General features: G+C 35.7%; 1 pseudogene; it reads left to right on the plus strand.

Moving 5' to 3' along the window:
• The first annotated feature begins 13,248 nt into the window (after positions 1–13,248).
• On the plus strand, positions 13,249–13,788 carry LOC127674462 (protein jagunal homolog 1-like; annotated as a pseudogene).
• The last annotated feature ends 1,113 nt before the right edge of the window (positions 13,789–14,901 follow it).

A 14,901-nucleotide genomic window follows, 5' to 3' on the forward strand; every position in this document is an offset into this window, starting at 1 on the left:
TCCGAAAACTGGGCACCTCACTTCCAGAAGATCCTGCTATACCACTCCTGGGCATATCCCCAGAGGATTCCCCACCATGTAATAAGGATACATGCTCTACTATGTTCATAGCAGCCCTATTAATAATTGCCAGATGCTGGAAAGAACCCAGGTATCCCTCAACAGAAGAGTGGATGCAAAAAATCTGGTATATATACACAATGGAGTACTATTCAGCCATTAGAAACAATGAATTCATGAAATTCTTAGGCAAATGGATGGAGCTAGAGAACATCATACTAAGTGAGGTAACCCAGACTCAAAAGGTGAATCATGGTATGCACTCACTAATAAGTGGATATTAACCTAGAAAACTGGAATACCCAAAACATAATCCACACATCAAATGAGATACAAGAAGAAAGGAGGAGTGGCCCCTGGTTCTGGAAAGACTCAGTGAAGCAGTATTTGGCAAAACCAGAACAGGGAAGTGGGAAGGGGTGGGTGGGAGGACAGGGGAAGAGAAGGGGGCTTATGGGACTTTCGGGGAGTGGGGGGCTAGAAAAGGGGAAATCATTTGAAATGTAAATAAATTATATCGAATAAAAAAAATTAAAAAAAAAAGAAATGCTCAACATCACTACCCATTAGGGAAATGCAAATTCACATATCAAATGATGCCCACGAAGAAGGAAGGAGTGGCCCCACGTCCTGGATAGGCTTAGAGCAGCAGTGCAGGGGAATATCAAGACAGGGAATAGGGAAGGGGTGGATTGAGGAACAGGGGGAGGGAAGAGAGCTTATGGAACTTTTGGGGAGGGGGGACCCAGGAAAGGGAAAATTACTTGATATGTAAATAAAGAATATATCAAATAAAAAAAGAAATATGCTATTATTTTTTCACTGGATATTTTTACCTCCTTTGTCAAATATCAAGTGACCATATGTGTGTGGATTCTTTTCTGGGTCTTCAATTCTATTTTCTTGATCTTCCTGCTTGTCTCCATACTAATACCACACAGTTTTTATCACTATTGCTCTGTAGTAGAGCTTGTGATCAGGGATGGTGGTTCTCCCAGGAGATCTTTTGTTGTGGAGAATTGTTTTTGCTATGCTGAATTTTATGTCATTCTGGATGAATTTGAGAAATGATCTTTTTAGATCTATGAAGAATTGATTTGGTATTTTGATGGGGGATTGTATTGAATATGTAGATTGCTTTAGGCAAGATGGTCATTTTACTATATTAATCCTGCCAATCCATGAGCATAGGAGATCTTATTTGGTTTCTGTCTTCAGAGGTTTGAAGTTCTTTTCATACAGATCTTTCACTTGTTTCGTTAGAGTCACACCAAGGTATGTAATATTATTTGTGACTATTGTGAAGGGTGTCATTTCCCTAATATCTTTCTCAGCTTGTTTATCCTTTGAGTATAGGACGGCTACTGATTTGTTTGAGTTAATTTTATATGAAAACTCCAGCCACTTTGCTGAGGTTGTTTATCAGTTTCAAGGATTCTCTGGTGGAAGTTTTGGGGTCGCTTAAGTATATAATCATATCATCTTCAAATAGTGATATTTTGAATTCTTCCTTTCCAATTTTTATCCTCTTGACCTGCTTTTATTGTTGAATTACTCTGGCTAGGAGTTCAAGTACTATATTGCAGAGATAGGGAAAGAGTGGGCAACCTTGTCTGGTCCCCGATTTTAGTGGGATTGCTTCAAGTTTCTCTCCATTTAATTTGATGTTAGCTACTAGTTTCCAGTATATTGCTTTTACTGTGCTTTTACTGTGCTTTTTACTGGGCCTTGAATTCCTGATCTCTCCAAGACTTTTATCATGAAGGTATGCTGGATTTTGTCAAAATCCTCTTCAGCATCTAATGAAATGACTTTGTTTTCTTTTTTCTTTGAGTTTGTTTATGTAATGGATTACATTGATGGATTTCCATATGTTGAACCATCCCTGCATCCCTGGGATGAAGCCTACCTGATCATGGTGAATTATAGTTTTGATGCATTCTTGGATTCGGTTGGCCAGAATTTTGTTGGGTATTTTTGCATCAATATTCATGAAGGAGATTGGTCTGAAGTTCTCCTTCTTTCTTTGGTCTTTGTTTGGTTTAGGTATAAGCGTTATTGTGGCTTCATAGTATGAATTTGGTAGTGTTCATTGAGATTCTATTTCATGGAATAGTTTAAAGAGTATTGGTATTATTAGCTCTTCTCTGAAGATCTGATAGAAGTCACCACTAAACCCATCTGGTCATCTAATTCTGGGCTTTTTTTATGGGAGACTATTAACAACTGCTTCATTTCCTTAGGGCTTATGGGACTATTTCGATGGTTTATCTGATCCTGTTTTAACATTGGTACCTGGTATGTATCTAGAAAGCTGTCCATTTCCTCTAGATTTTCAAACTATTTTTAGTATAAACCCTTGTAGTAATGTCTGATGATTTTTTGAATTTCCACAGTTTCTGTTGTTATGTCTCCCTTTTCACTTCTGATTTAATTAATTTGGGTAGTGCCTCTGTGCTCTCTGGTTAGTCTGGCTAAGGGTTTATATATCTTGCTGATTTTCTCAAAGAACCAAATCCTGGTTTTGTTGATTCTTTGTATAGTTCATTTTGTTTCTATTAGGTTAATTTTGGCCCTGAGTTTGATTATTTCCTGCCATCTATTCTGGGTGTATTTGCTTCTTTTTGTTCTAGAACTTTAAGGTACTCTGTCAAGCTGTTAGTGTAAGCTCTCTCCAGTTTCTTTTTTGAGGCACTCCTAGCTATGAGCTTTCCTCTTAGTACTGCTTTCATTGTGTTCCATAAGTTTTGGTGTTATATCTTCATTTTCATTAAATTCTAAGAAGTCTTTAATTTCTTTCTTTATTTCTTCCTTGACTAAGCTATCATTGAGAAGAGCATTGTTCAAAGTCCATGGGCATGTGTGTTTTCCATTGTTTTTATTTGAACTTAAGATCAGCCTGAGACTGTGGTGACCTGATAAGGTGCATGGACTAATTTCAATATTTCTATATTTGCTGATGCCTGTTTTGTGACCAAATATAGTGTAAGTTTTAGAGAAGGTACCATGAGGTGCTGAGATGAAGTTATATTCTTTTGCTTTAGGGTGGTATGTTCTATAAATATCTGTTAGATCCATTTGGTCCATAACCAGTTATTTTCACTGTGTCTTTGTTAAATTGGTTTCCATGATTTGTCCATTGTTGAGAATGTGATGTTGAAGTCTCCCACTATTTATTGTGTGGGGTGCAATGTGTGCTTTGAGCTTTAATAAAATTTCTTTTATGAATGTGTGTGCCCTTGTGTTTAGGGTATAGATGTTCAGAACTGAGCATTCATTTTGGTAGACTTTTCCTTTGACTAGTATGAAGTGTCACACCTTATCTTTTTTGGCAACTTTTACTTGAAAGTAAATTTTATTCAGTATAAGAATGCCTACTCCAGCTTGTTTCTTGGGAACATTTCCTTGGAAAATTGTTTTCTAAACTTTGACTCTGAAGTAGTGACTGCCTTTGTGACTGAGGTGGGTTTCTTGTAGGCAGCAAAATGTTGGGTCCTGTTTATGAACCCAGTCTATGTTTTTTTTCTTAATTGGGAAATCAAATCCATTGTTGTTAACAGATATTAAGGAATAGTGATTGTTGCTTCCTGTTATTTTTATGTTTGTGTGGGTATCTTCTTTTGGGTTTGTTGAAAGATTATTTTCTTGCTTTTTCTAGGGTGTAGTTTTCTTCCTTGTGTTGTGTTGGGGTTTTCCATTATCCTTTGTAGGGCTGTATTTGTGGATAGATATTGTATAAATTTGATTTTATCTTGGATTATCTTGGTTTCTCCATATATGGTAATTAAGAGTTTTGCTGGCTGTAGTAGTCTGGGCTGGCATTTGTGTTTTCCTAGGGTCTGAATGAGATCTACCCAGGATCTTCTAGGTTTCAAGGTCTCTGGTGAGAAGCCTGGTGTAATTCTGATACATCTACCTTTATATGTTAATTGACCTTTTTCCCTTACTGCCTTTAATATTCTTTCTTTGTTTTGTGCATTTGGTGTTTTGATTATTATGTGACAGAAGGAATTTCTTTACTGAACTAATCTATATGGAGTCTGTATGCTTCTTGTATGTCCATGGGTATCACTTTCTTTAGGATAGGGACTTTTCCTTCTATAATTTTTTGAAGATATTCACTGTCCCTTTAAGTTGGGAATCTTCACTCTCGACTATACCTATTATCCTTAGTTTAGGTCTTCTCATTGTGTCCTGGATTTCCTGGATGTTTTGGGTTGCAAGGTTTTTGCATTTTTCCCAAGGTTTTCTCCCTTTGTGATTTCTTTATTGTTTCTACTTCAATTTTTAGATCCTGGATTGTTTTGTTCAGTTCCTTCACTTGATTGTTTGTGTTTTCTTGTAATTCTTTAAGGGACTTTTGTGTTTCCTCCTTAAGGGCTTCCACCTTTTAACCCATATTTTCCTGTATTTCTTTAAGAGATACTTAAGATAGAGAGGTGGTCCTACCTGTGCTCTCAGGCCTCTCTGCAGTTCTGGGTAGTTAGATACTTCCTTGTGTCACCGGGATATGGTGCTCTGTAGAAGAGGATAGTCCCCAGCCTGAGACAGAAACCAGGAAGCTCCTGTCTAAGGGTTCTGGACTGGTTCCTCTGAGCAGCATGGGTGGTCCTTCCTGGCCTCTCCACACTCCTGGGAGCTTAGCTACCTCCTGACACCACCTGGATATCTTGGATCATTATTCTTTTCAGGTCTTTTATTATGAAGGGGTGTTAGATTTTCTCAAAGGCCTTTTAAGCATCTAATGAGATGTTCATGTTTTTGCCTTTCAGGTTTTTTTGTGGTGGATTACATTTCTCAATTTAAATATCTTGTGCCATCACTGTATCTTTGATATGTAGCCTATTTGATCATGTTAGATAATCTTTTTTTATTATGTCTTGGCTTTGGATTGCAAGAATTTTATTGAGAATTTTCGTAACTTGTTCATAAGGAGACTAGGTCCTAAAGTTCCTTTCTTTGCTGCATCTTTATATGAGTGAGATATCAGGGTGAATATGACCTCATTAAATAAATTTGTCAGTGTGCTCCCTTTTCCTGTTTTTTGGAATATTTGAAGAGTATGGGATTTAACATTTTGTTTTGAAAATCTGGTGTAATTCTGTGATAAAACAACTTGTCTCTAGGCTTTATTTATTTATTTATTTGTTCATTTATATAATTTTAATCACCATTCTGTTTCTATACATACAGGTATTTAAATTATATCTTTATGCTTTTCTGAAATTACTTGATTTCTGTATTCATTTGTAATTTTGTTAATTTGTATCTTCACTCTATGCCTTTTAGTTAAGTTGACTTAAGGATTGTCAGTTATTGATTTTTTTCAAAGAACCACCTCTGTTGTTTTAATTCTTTTTATTTACTTCACTGGATTTTTCTTGTTATCTTACTGATTTCAATCTCAAGTCTGACTCTTTTGTACTACCTACACATGTTGAGTATAGTGCCTTCCTTTGTTCTAGAATCTAGATCTTTCAGGGATGCATCTAAATCAATAGCATGAAATCTCTCCAATTGTATATTTAGGCACTATATGCTATAAACTTTTCTTTTTTTAATATTTTTATATCCTATATTCTTTGTTTCCATTCCAAATGATTTCACCTTACCCGGATCCCTCCTCCCCATATGTCCCATAAACCTTCTTCTCTCCATCTATTCTCCGATCACCTCCCTCCTTTTTCTCTGTCCTTATATTCCCCTCCAATGCCAGGTAAATACTTTCCAGGATCAGGACCCTCTCCATACTTCTTCATGGGAGTCATTTGTTATGCGATTTGTGCCTTGGGTATTCAGGGCTTCTGGGCTAATAAATATCCACTTATCAGAGATTGCATTCCATGTGTATTCTTTTGTGACTGGGTTACCTCACTTGGGATGATATTTTCCAGATCAAACCATTTGCCTAAAAATTTTGTGAATTCATTGTTTCTAATTGCTGAGTAGTATTCCATTGTGTAAATATACCACATTTTTTGTATCCATTCCTCCTTTGAGGAACATCTGGGTTCTTTCCAGCTTCTGGCTATTATAAATAAGGCTGCTGTGAACATAATGGAGCATGTGTCTTTATTGCATGCCAGAAAATCCTTTGGGTATATGCCCAGGAGAGGTATAGCAGGGTCCTCCACACGTGTCATGTCCAGTTTTCTGAGGAACTGCCAGACTGATTTCCAAAGTGGTTGTACCATCTTACAGCCCCACCAGCAGTGGAGGAGTGTTCCTCTTTCTCCACATGCTCCGCAACACCTGCTGTCTCCTGAGTTTTTGACCTTAGCCATTCTGACTGGTGTAAGGTGAAATCTCAGGGTTGTTTTGATTTGCATTTCCCTAATTACTAATAATGTTGAGCACTTCTTAAGGTGCCTCTCGGCCATCCGAATTTCTTCAGGTGAAAATTCTTTGTTTAGATCTGTACCCCATTTTTAATAGGGTTCCCTTGAGTTCTTTGTATATATTGGATATTAGCCCTCTATCCGATGTAGGGTTGGTGAATATCCTTTCCCAATTTGATGGTTGCCATTTTGTCCTCTGAACAGTGTCCTTTGCCTTACAGAAACTTTGTAATTTTATGAGGTTCCATTTGTCAATTCTTGATCTTAGAGCATAAGCTATTGGTGATCTGTTCAGGAACTTTTCCCCCATGCCCATGTCCTCAAGGGTCTTCCCCACTTTCTTTTCTATTAGTTTCAGTGTGTCTGGTTTTTACATGGAGTTCCTTGATCCACTTGGAGTGAAGTTTAGTACATGAAGATAAGAATGGATCAATTCGCATTCTTCTGCATGCTGACCTCCAATTGAACCAGCACCATCTGTTGAAAAGACTATCTTTTTTCCACTGGATGTTTTTGGCTCCTTTGTCGAAGATCAAGTGACTATAGATGTGTGGATTCATTTCTGGATCTTCAATTCTATTCCATTGGTCCACTTGCCTGTCACTGTACCAATACCATTCAGTTTTTAACACTATTGCTCTGTAGTATTGCTTGAAATCAGGGATACTGATTCCCCCAGAATTTCTTTTGTTGCTGAGAATAGTTTTAGCTATCCTGGGTTTTTTTGTTATTCCAGATGAATTTGAGAATTGCTTTTTCTAACTCTGTGAAGAACTGAGTTGGGATTTTGATGGGGATTGTGTTGAATCTGTAGATTGCTTTGGCAAGATGGCCATTTTAACTATATTCATCCTGCCAATCCACGAGCATGGCAGATTTTTCCATTTTCTGAGGTCTTCTTCGATTTCCTTCTTCAGAGACCTGAAGTTGTTGTCATATAGTTCTTTCACTTGTTTGGTTAGAGTCACACCAAGATACTTTATATTGTTTGTGGATATTGTGAAGGGTGTCATTTCCGTAACTTCTTTCTCAGCCTGCCTATCCTCTTTGTATAGGAAGGCAACTGATTTGCTTGAGTTGATTTTATAACCAGCCACTATGCTGAAGTTGTTTATCAGCTGTAGGACTTCTCTGGTGGAGGTTTTCGGGGTCACTTAAGTAGGCTATCATGTCATCTGCAAATCTGACACCAAAACTAAATCAGGATCAAATAGATCATCTAAACAGTCCAATAACACCCGAAGAAATAAAAAGGGTCATAGAAAGCCTCCCAACCAAAAAAAGCACGGGACCAGATGGCTTCAGTGCAGAATTCTATAAGACCTTCATAGAAGACCTAACACAAATACTCTTCAAACTATTCCACAAAATTGAAACAAAAGGAACTCTACCAAACTCATTCTATGAAGCCACAATTATGCAAATACCAAAACCACACAAAGATCCAACAAAGAAAGAGAACTTCAGGCCAATTTCTCTTATGAATATTGATGCAAAAATACTTAATAATATTCTTGCCAACCGAATCCAAGAACACATCAAAACAATCATCCACCATGATGAAGTAGGATTCATCCCCAGGATGCAGGGATGGCTCAATATAAGGAAATCCATCAATGCTATGCACTACATAAACAAACTCAAAGAAAAAAAAAACATATGATCATCTCATTAGATGCAGAAACAGCATTTGACAAAATTCAGCATCCTTTCATGCTAAAAATTTTGGAAAGAACAGGAATTCAAGGCCCATACCTAAACATTGTTAAAGTAAAATACAGCAAACCGGTAGCCAACATCAAACTAAATGGGGAGAAACTTGAAGCAATCCCACTAAAATCGGGGACTAGACAAGGCTGTCCTCTCTCTCAATATCTTTTCAATATAGTACTTGAAGTTCTAGCTACAGCAATTAGACAACATAAGAAGGTCAAGGGGATACAAATTGGAAATGAAGAAGTCAAATATAAACTTTTCTCTTACAATTGCATTCTTTTTGTCCAGTATGTTTAAGTATGTAGTGTATTCCTTCTCATTTGAATCCAGGAAATTTTTTTTCATTGCTTTATTTATTTTTGTCTTGATCTACTCTTCATTCAGTAGAGGGTTTTTCAATTTCTATGAGTTTTTCATCTTTCAGTTGTTTCTCTGGTTTTTATCCACTTTAATCCATGGTGTTCTGGTAGGATGCAGGGTGATATTTTAATTTATTGTTTGTTTATTTTATATCTGTTGAGACTTATTTTGCATCTGAGCATGTGATAAATTTTGGAGAAAGTTCCATGAGGTGCTGAGAGAAAGGCATATTCTCTTTTGTTTGGGGAAAATATTCTGTAAATATCTGTTAGGCTTATTTGTTTTATGAAATAAGTTACCTCCACTATGTTTCTGTTTAATTTTTGTCTGTTGGTAAGAGTAAGGAAATTCATCCACTAGCATTGTGTAATTTAAAGTGTATTAGTATTTCTTTTATGAACTGTGTGCCCTTGTGTTTGATTAGTAGATGTTAAGAATTGAAATGTCATCTTGGTGAATTTGCCTTAATATGTATTCAGTGTCATTTCCTATGCCTTATTATTTTTGATTTGATGTCTCTTTTGTCAGATATTGAATTGGCTGCACTGTCTTATTTATTAGGAATATCTTTTCCACCTCATTATCCTGAGGTAATATGTATCCTATATCTTTGATGTTAAATTGTACTTTTTAGATTCAACAGAAGGATGGATCTATCCTATGATTTTATTATCTATTCTGTAGTTTTGTCTCTTTATTGGAGAATTTAGACCACTGATGTTGAGAGTTATCATTGAGCAGGATTTGTTGATTCTGCTCTTATTTGTGGTATGTGTGTGTATGTGTGTGTGTGTGTGTGTGTGTGTGTGTGTGTGTGTCTTTGCACATGAATATAATCTCCTATAGCTAAGACACTATCCTAGTTTTTAGTCACTTTCTCTAATGTCATTCTTAATCAATTATCAGTGTTTTCTCTGTCATGACTGATTTCAGGTGACCACACAACACTCAAGAAAAGCAGAGTTGAATGTGGTGTCTTTGTCATTTTCTTTTAACTTATTGAATATAATGTTAACCACAGGGATTTTTCATTGCATGGTCTTTGTTATGTTTACAATACTCCCAATATTTCTCTGATGCTAAATTTTACTGTGATTCTAGGGATTTATTTCTTTTTCCATATCTATAGTTATGACCATTTGATGTTTCTCTCTTTTTGGTGGGAATAAGTTACATAATATTATATAGAATATTTTGTTTATTTTAGTAAGACAAGGTATCATTATGCATTCTTGGCTGTCTTGAATAATAGTCTTGATAATGATGTAAACCAAGCTGGCCTGAAATTACAGAGATCTGGCTGCCTTTACTTCCTAAGTACTGAGATTAACGTCAAGTGCCACTATGCTGGGCTGAGTGTGAAAAAATTTATATACTTTCATACTTGTGAATTTCACAGCATTGTGATTTATCCTTTCTGTCACACATTGAATAATTTGATTTACTCCTATAAGTTGTGCCTTGTTACATTTTTCTGATATATCTAAGAAGGTTATCTGATTTATGGTTTCATTCACCCTTTCACATGTTAAGGCATAATAAAACCATCTGATCTCTTTATATACAGACACAGAACTAGGTTGATATATTATTTTGTTTTAGTTGGAGATATTTTGCCCCCTCCACTCATTTGTGTACCATGTGCATGATTTGTGCACATGGACGTCAGAAGAGGGCATCAGATACCCTAGGACTTGAGTTGTAGATGTCTGTGAGCTACGACTTGGGTGCTCAGACTAGAACCCTAGTCTTCTGGAAGAGTAGCCAATGCTCTTGACTGGTGAGTCATATCTAAAATTCCTCTACATCAATTTTTATTCGACAACATTTATAGAATCTCTTCAATGAAAGAATTTCTTTCCTGAAAGAAAAATATTCAATATGTTTAATCTCCTCTGTATTTATCCTAGCTCTGTAGAGTCTTCCCTGGAGAAATACAGTTTCAAGCTGTTCTGAAGGAGTAGGATTTGGACAACTCAGTTCTTAGTGAGTTGATTAACAGATTACCACAACAATTCACATCATTTTGCATTCTTTCACCTAGGCAATAAATTTGACCTTTGTTATTTCCTTGTGAAGCTTAGTCAGTTGCAGTCATAGTTATCAGATATTTCATCCTGAATAGAAAGCGTATTTAAGTCATGGTTACTTCTTTGGCTTTTTACTTTTTTTCCCCTAGTTTTTCCTGGTTATTTTCCTATATATTTGATAATTTGTGAAGATTAATTTTAAGATTTGAATATTCAGTAAAAGGGAGCTGATCATCTTATGTACTTGCTACTTTTAATAATGAAAGTCTCAATACAACTGCTTTTGATATTATATTTTTACTATGTAAACCTTTCAGATACAAACTGTAAGCAAATTCTCTTAGGCAAGACAGGTAGGGAACTGACAGGGGCCATGCCTCAGAGGGCTGGTCTCATTACCTCTTCACATATTTGTAAGAAAAAGAAATATATCTCATTTATCATTCTTGTAATTTAAGACGTGAAAATATTGGCCACATAAAATTAATAAAATATAAGGGGGTAAAAGAATATTTTAAAGAAAATATGTCAAAATCATTGAGTCCTGACATCTACTTTTTTCCCATGAAACCAATTTGTTTGCTGCAAAAAACACAGTTTGTCTGACATATTTCCCTTTATATATGACATAGGGAATGCTGCTCTGATTTTTTTTTTCCAAGATGGTTTGGGAAACATTAACCTGAAATTTTCCTGATCAAAAAGATTCTTCAACTTAATCTCAGTAATTTCTAATTGAGGAATAAGTGTGTAGACTAGTCATGTTATTATTGAGAGGAACTAAATTAAGTCCATATGTTTTTACCCTGGGGACATGTTCTATCTGAAATCTCATTCTAAAAATCTTGACATTTGAAGGAAACAGAAAACAACAGATAAATTTACTGACATTAAACTCAGAAGATGTTCACTGACCTATATAATAAGCAATCAAAATTAAACAGGATTTTAATTTCTCTAAATGCTCAAGCATGTAATTTTTAAAATTTGTTTTACAATCTAGGCTATTTGATAGCAATTGAGTTGTAATTGCTCAAGAGTATGTTCCAACACAGTTATTAAAGGAATCGATGATTGCCTGAGGTAGATATAATTTAAATCTATACAAATTAGTTATCATTGATCCACTTGACACTTACTACATTTATATATTAATTCTCCTTGTTTATTAGCCAAAGGCAATTTACATAAATTCATAATCATAACACCTCATGCATAAAATGTATTTTAAAACAAATAATATTGATTAATATAGTTTAAGCAACATCACTGTATATTTATATGAGCAAATGAACTGCTTCTTTAAAAAATATTTGAGAAAGGTACTTGAAAAATAAAACTTAGTATTTAGCCATATGTGATGATACTTTAAGAAATGTTTCTAATAATTTACCAAATCAAATTTTTGGTGTTAAATTCATGTTTCTTAATTAGAGTTTATTAGAGTACAAGAATGGAAAGAAACTCAGTAGATATAGAAAGGAGATTTATTAGAATTATTTACAGACTGTGGTCCAACTAATTCAACAATGGTTGCCTATGAACAGAAAGTCCAAGAATTCAATAGTTGCTCTTTTTACAAGGATGGATGCCACAGCTTGTCTTTCATATACTCTGGAGTCCTGAAGATGTAGGGTCTAATGCCAGTGAATGAATGGACTTGCTAGGAAGGCAAGCACAAGCACACAAAGGGGAAAAAAACACCAAGTAGAGATTATAAACCTATTACATCTTTCCAGAATACTTGTACTGGCCAATTTCCTTCCACCACTTCCTAGTAGCATATGAACAAGACTTTACCTTGAGTGCCATGGAAATATTCAAGATCTAGATCATAAAAAGGGTGCTAAAGTATAGTTTCTGGAGGTATCATATACTTAAATTTATAAAATTTTCCAAATCTAATATCCTAAACTCCAATATTCTATCTCTGAATTTTAAGACAAATCTCAGTGATGGTCTCAGACTGAGAATATTAAAGAACTTTGAAAGTGTTAATTCCTCTTTCCATCTGAGATAGAATTTTGTAACTTGTTTTCTATATATTTCTTCATTTTCCATGTAAATCTTCAAGTTTATCAGAAAATGATTATAATTCCACTTTCAATCAACTTAGGAATACTTCGGGGAGGGGGGGGGCTAGAAAAGGGGAAATCATTTGAAATGTAAATAAATTATATCAAATAAAAAAAAAAGACAAAAAAAAAAGGAATACTTTTATGCCTACCATTATTATATCTATGTAAAATTTTCTATGATAATATTCAATTCTAACATGTTTTTCTAATTTTCTTCAACTTTATCAGAAATATTTTCCATGTAAATCTTTAATTTTATCATAAGTATTTTTACTTCCCTTTTCAATAAATAAAATGCTTTATTACAAAAATAAAATAGATCAGAAATATGAAATAACTAAACATGGCCTATGGGTAAAGAAAATGGAATTATTCAGCTGGGTATTAAATAGCAGCACCAATGATGTATCTTGGTTTCATTTCTCTTTAATATAAAGTATATAAATGCTTATTTCTCAAACATATATCATAAAAATAGAGGTATAATATAATATAAATAGAAAATATAGAAGATATCTCATTTTATCACAGTTGAAAACCAATCATTTGACTTAGTAACTATTTATAATGTAAGACCAAAGTAAGTGGTTTACTGAGGGCTTGTCTGCTAGATGAGCCAGAGGATCAGAGTTAGGAACTTAGGGCTTGGTTATGCAATATGGTGCCATGTCCAGGCCTGTGAGTAGCCAAAAACTTTCTCAACCTGGAACACATCACCATGACTACCACATGAGGTGTGGAATGTGACACTCAAGTATGAAATCAAGAAGCTCATCTACATGCATCTGGTCATATGACTGTTATTGGTTGCCAAGAGGAGCATGGTGCACATGAGGTTCTTGTTACATGATCAGTTGGCTATGCCCTTTCAGTGGGGATATCAATATTTCTTGAGAATTGTACCTTCTTCCTTGGGTCTTCTCTTCCTCCCTCAAAACCACATTAGCATCTTGGTGGTCTCCACTATCAGTATGGAGTTCTTTTCTATTCATACCCTCATTAATGGCAACATGGAGCTGTTCCCTGCCACAGAGCAACTCAAAATCATGGCAAGGCCTGTTGCTTCATGTCTGGCTTTTCTGCTGTCTCTGTTTTATATACCTGGTGTTGGTTTTGGCATTTCACGTTAATGCCTGGCAATTTTACTGCAGCAAGAAACTCTTAGACTCTTGGTTCACCAGCATGCAAGAGAAGAAGCATAAATGAAGCTTAATAGACTTAAACAGACTTCTCGTAAAAGTAAAACCTGGGTCTCCCATTGAACAACATGAAGGAAGCTCTTCAGAATCTTCATAGACTGTAGCATCTGTTACATAGGCACCTACTGCATACTAGGCTCAGATCTTATGCCAGAGTTCTCTGTTATGATCTGATGAGGTAGCAAAGCTACAGAATTTAATTTATTAATGTTATTTATTCTTCACTAGATACAACTGGGTGACCAATAGCTCTGAAACATGTTAATTGCTTGAAGTTAAGGCTCTCTGGGGTTTGATTTTTCCAGACTGAGCCTTATCCTTGCCTTCTCTTTGTCATACTTCCATTCATTACCTCTTCACCATTAATGCTAAAAGAAATCTGAAAAAATCAGTCCATGAAATTCTATTTCAAAAAGAGAAAGAAGTTAAACTACACAGGGAGAAAAAAAAAAGCAATTTCAACAAGTGGTACTGGTTCCACTGGTAATCAGCATGTAGAAAAATCTCCAATGGGGTCTTGTTTTGTGAGTTTATTATTGCTCGTACTTGCTGTGGTGGAAGAACTAGGTTCTGATCTTGCCAAGTAGCCTTGTTTTCTCTTGGGAGGGACCTTGCACTTGCCTTTCACCATCTGGTTATCTCTGGTATTCGTTGTTCTCGCTGTCTCTGTGGGACTGTAAGCCTGTGTCAGCACTTCTGGGAGACCAACTATTCTGGCAGGTTCTGTGCACAAATAGAGGTGGAGCCACTTGGCTCCAGGGTGCAGATGGTGATTGGAACTCTCCTGTTCCACTGCTGTGTCTCAGCTGTTCCACTGCTCATAGCTTCTTCCCTCCAGACAGATATTGGAGAGAAAATGGAGATCTCACCTCCCTGCTCAGAAGTGAAAACACTGCTGGCAGATCACTCTAGCCTGGTGGGCTATGCACAGAAGGCTGTGAAGCAGCCTGGATCCCTGGAGCAAACGGCAACTGGAAGGCTCCTGTCCCTATTCAACCTATGTTATGGTGCTTTGTTTCACTATCATTTTTAAAATATCAAATGGGTCTTACATGTATAAGTTGGAGGGTGGAAACAGGTGATAGATATAGTCATATTCAATTGTCTATGTGTATGAAAT

This window comes from Apodemus sylvaticus, chromosome X (assembly GCF_947179515.1).
Source record: "Apodemus sylvaticus chromosome X, mApoSyl1.1, whole genome shotgun sequence".
In the NCBI taxonomy this organism is placed as follows: Eukaryota; Metazoa; Chordata; class Mammalia; order Rodentia; family Muridae; genus Apodemus; species Apodemus sylvaticus.